Source organism: Notothenia rossii, assembly GCF_949606895.1.
Source record: "Notothenia rossii genome assembly, contig: SUPER_8_unloc_1, whole genome shotgun sequence".
Classification (NCBI taxonomy): Eukaryota; Metazoa; Chordata; class Actinopteri; order Perciformes; family Nototheniidae; genus Notothenia; species Notothenia rossii.
In genome coordinates this window covers 270183-274779 of record NW_027640357.1, presented here as the reverse complement: position 1 = coordinate 274779, position 4597 = coordinate 270183, and the positions used below count along the sequence as shown (strand labels likewise).

The 4597-nt window shown below is 43.1% G+C and overlaps 1 long non-coding RNA gene across 1 annotated transcript; it reads right to left on the bottom strand.

Annotated features, from left to right (window-relative positions):
* Positions 1–650: 650 nt before the first annotated feature.
* On the bottom strand, positions 651–4086 carry LOC307017504. The gene is made up of 2 exons (XR_013802203.1): positions 2203–4086; positions 651–2088 (listed from the first exon to the last, which is right to left on the bottom strand). It is a non-coding gene; the product is annotated as an uncharacterized lncRNA (long non-coding RNA).
* Positions 4087–4597: the final 511 nt, after the last annotated feature.

Here is a 4597-nt window from a genome sequence, read left to right as displayed (position 1 = left end):
CATAAAACAACAGCATCAGAGCACGGTGCAGAGTCTCTAGAAGAGTTTACAGTAGTCCTCGTTCTTATTAAACATCCATGTTGTAGTCCGCTGTATAGAAAACTGTCGTTTCCCCACAGCAGACGCACATTCATGACGTCCGCTGGCGCATCATAAATACGTGGATAGTGGAACTGCAGTCGAGCCGTAGCTCAAAGTCGATGACGCTTCCTTGGTAGGACATGTCCTTCTGAGTCAGGTCCTTCAGAGGCTAGTCGAAGATCCTTCCTAGCATTCGGAGAACGAAGAATGGAACAGGTGTGCAGGTTTGCAGGTGTGCTTCATATGAGAGGCCCCGCCTTATTGAGCGCGATTTGTTTGAAGACTCATAACTGATTTGCGAAGATCGAAGATGTTCTTGAGTAACTGTATTTTGTGAAATGATCATCTCTCCAGGACAGAACCACTAACTAACATAAAACGTTCTCCTTCTGTTTGCAGCCTTGAAAAAGTCCTGGAGGACAAGCAGCCATAAGAAAATCATAAAATCACCATCACCAATCAATAATAAAATGTGTATTCATATATCATACTTGATGTCTGCAAACCTTTTTTACACATATTGGTGCACATTGTAGCATAAACCACGAATATCAACAAAAGAGGCAAAGTCAAAACAAGGTTCATTTTAATCATTTATATAGGTGCAAACCGCTCTGAGGTCTCATTCAACCCTAATAGTCACTTCTCTGGTGCACACCAGACCACAGTTTGTTCCATTGTTTCATTTTTCAGAAGGTTCGGTTTGCGTTCACACGGGCAAAACTCAAATGGACTATAAACTTTAAACACAAGTCATGTGCACATTTACTACGCCACTGAACATGTTTTTCATTTAAATGTGTACTGCCTGGATTCAGCCATTTTCCGCCAAAGATTTTGGAAATTGGACCGTGTGCAAAGAATTGTGGGTAATTTAAGACCATCGAGGATACACATGAGCAGCCTCGAAATGTCCTGCAACGAAGGACTCAGTCCTCGGTAGAATTCCAAGGATCCTGGACATTGGAACAGTCCTTCGGCGGGATTCGATGACGTAGCATCCTTGAAATAGAGGCTCTGAAGGATCCTTCCTTGACATTGAGAAGCACCCCAGGATTCTCCATGCAACATTCTCCTAAATCCTTTTGAATTCTCCTATCCACTATTCCTTAACCCCGTGACGTTTCACACAGAGGTCAAGGAATAGACGATAGGAATAGACGATAAGAGCTGATTTTTGGACTATTGGACTGTAACCCCAGTGTTTATCCAGGCTGTGTGTGTGAGCAGCTGATGTCTCTATTCTTCACTGTAGACTCTAAATGCTTTTCCTGCTTCAGTTATTAGTTTCAGTTCTTTAAGATGTTTGATGAGTCTTAGGTTTTAAAGATAAATATGAAGAGCTTAGAGCAGGGGTGTCAAACTCATTTTCACCAAGGGCCACGTCAGCATAATCGTTGCCCTCAAAGGGCCAGATGTAACTTATAAATGTAACTCAATGCAATGTAACTAAATGCAATGTAACTACTCCTTAATGTTAAATAACTGTTTGCTTGTTGCTCTGTTATTATAACATAAATCCTTTTAATTTGTCAGGTTATGAAACCCACATTACTCCATCAATCAACGATCAAACTATCCAAGTGAATAAAGAAAAATAACATCAAACACAAGTTATGACATTAACTTTGTTCAAAACTTGAAATAACAAATAACTGTAAAACCAACAATTGTGAGCTGCTAAGAGCATGTGTGACAGATGTAGCATTTTACAAAAACAAATGGCTGCACACAGCCTTGCAGGGGGCATACATCCAACTAATGAGAGATAGTTTGATTACAGTAAACATTTGTCTGCATAAACACATAAAACCTGCAAACACTAAATACATTGCTACACATATAAAGTAGTATATGTAATAAACTCAAAATAACAAAATAAGGGTTGTCTCAGTCCACAACTATATTGGTCAAGTTTTTAGGTTAGTTTTTGATGAGGAGATGCTGCCTGTCCTTGAACACACCATGTGGATCCCCTCTCCACCATCCTCATCCATTGATCATGTTCTGTAAATAACAACAAAAAAAAAAAAATGCAAACACAATCATTAAATTGCACATAGTTTAACTATTGTTCTTCTTGGTAGAATTGCATTTTATTAGATTTTATTAAATGCTTACCAATGTGTTTTCTGACCAGATGTCTGACACCGTTTTTCCGTGGCCAGTGTGTCAATGTCTGGTTTTAGGTCCTGTGCTGTAGCAATCCGTAGAACAGCGTGGAGGTTGTCGTCAGTGATGCGTGATCTGTGCTTGTTTTTTTTTAGATTCATTATTGAAAAAATCTGTTCCCACAGATAGATGCTCCCAAAAATAGACAGAACACAGGCAGCATGAAGTCTAAGCTCTGGCATGAAAGCAGGGGGCAGTAGACGGTAAAAGTCCTGGATTGTAGCATCCTGGAACTTTGCTCTCAGGCCACTATCGCTTTGAAGCTCTATTAACTCCATCTGAAGGTGTTGGGGGGCAGTGCACACGTCGGTGGTGAAAGGACTAGCAAAGATGGCAAATCCAGAGTGCTGTGCTCTGAAGTCAGAGAAGCGCCGATCAAACTCATTCATCAACAGGCTCAGTTTGGTAGCTAACTGAGCACATGAGAAAGTACCGGGACATGAGGCTGAGATGCTCTGACAAACAGGAAAGTGGGCAAGATTGTCCTGTTTCACTTGGCACATCCATAGGTCAAGTTTACGCTGGAAAGCCCTGATGGTGACGGACATCTGCGTGATGACTTGTTTGCGTCCCTGCAGCTTCTGATTCAGTTGGGCGAGATGCTCGGTTATGTCACACGACATAGCAAAGTCACACAGCCAGTTTGGATCTGACAGTTCAGACAAGGGTTTTCCTTTACTCTGCATGAAAAGAGCCATGTCTTCCCTAAGCTCAAAAAAATCGTTTGAGGACTTTGCTCCTACTCAGCCACCTTACTTCTGTATGGTACGGCACGTCTCCGTGCTCCGAGCCCATCTCCTGCAAGAACAGCTGGAACTGACGATGATTCAGGCCACGCGCCCGAATGAAGTTCACTGTTTTCATGACCGTGGTCACTATATCATCCATCCCCAGCACCTTCCCGCACAAAGCTTCTTGATGGATAATGCAATGATACGTTATCAGAGGCGTGTGACAGTTACTTTCTTGCATATTTCTCCTTCATTAGTCCAACCAAGCCCACTTTTCTTCCACACATTGCAGGTGCACCGTCTGTAGTTAATCCCACCAAGTTTTCCCAGGGCAATACCTTTTTACTGACAGGCTTCTCCACCGCATCAAAAATGTCCCGTCCCGTTGTGGTCCCATGCATGGCAGCCACATCCAACAGCTCCTCAGTGGCAGAGAGGTCCGACTTCACGCCTCTAATACAAATAGATAGCTGCGCTGTATCCGTGTTGTCTGTGCTTTCATCAACAGCTAATGAAAAAGCTATGTAGCTGCGTGTCTCTTCGGCCAGCTGTGTTGCCAGGTTTCCTGCTAGTTCCTTAACTTGGTCCGCTATAGTGTTTGTTGATAAACTGACATTTTTAAAAATCTGTATCTGGTCGGGACACACCTGCTCACAGACCTTCAGCATGCACTGCTTCAAAAACGCTCCCTCTGAAAAAGACTTTGAAGCGCGGGCGATTTCTTCAGCCACAACAAAGCTAGCTTTCACTGCCGCATTTTTTTTGGTTTCGCGAACACATTCTGCTGCGATCGCAGTTTGCCTTTTAATTCTTGGGCAATTTGTTGTTTTGCTTGATGGCTAATTTGTAGCTCCGTGTTTGGTCTCAAAATGCCGACGTAGATTGTACTCTTTGACAACCGCCACCGCCTCATAACACAAAACCGGTATTCAAAAGACATACCGGTTTTTCTCCTTGAAGCACAAACATGTATTCGCCTTCCCATCTTTCTTGAAACACCCTTCCATCTGCATACATTTTTCTCTTCCTGGACATTTTGGGATCATTATTTGTATTTCTCAATTCCACATGTTGGGAAAATCGCATCGATTTGGAAACACTGTAGTCTGTAGACTGTAGTCTAGGGGGAGCCTCGCTGCGGGGACGCAGTGTCGCAACTTACACGATGCCGAATTTAACAAAAAATGTAAATTGGTTTAAACGGCATAATAATAACGACGATCGTCCGTTCTGTGATTCTCCAGAGCACACATGTTATATTAGGGTCATGCAGAGTGAGATGAGATCGCTGTCCCTTTAAGAGAGAGAGAGAGAGAGAGAGAGAGAGAGAGAGAGAGAGAGAGAGAGAGAGAGAGAGGGGTGTGGCTTGTGCATGTGTGTTTGTGGATGGTAGAGCGACAGTGAGCGAGCGTGTGTATGTTTCTGGAAGTGAAACGAGGAAGCAGAAAAACAGAGGTCTGTGATGTATTTTGTGAAACAGAAGAACAGCTAAATAAATGCAACGGCCTCCCAAGAAGAGCTCGCCTCTCTCCAGTCATTTAAGCTAAAGTGGGTTATTGAACCTGAAGCTTGTTGCTTCTGCCCTCCTCGACTACGGTCTGGGAGCCGACAGG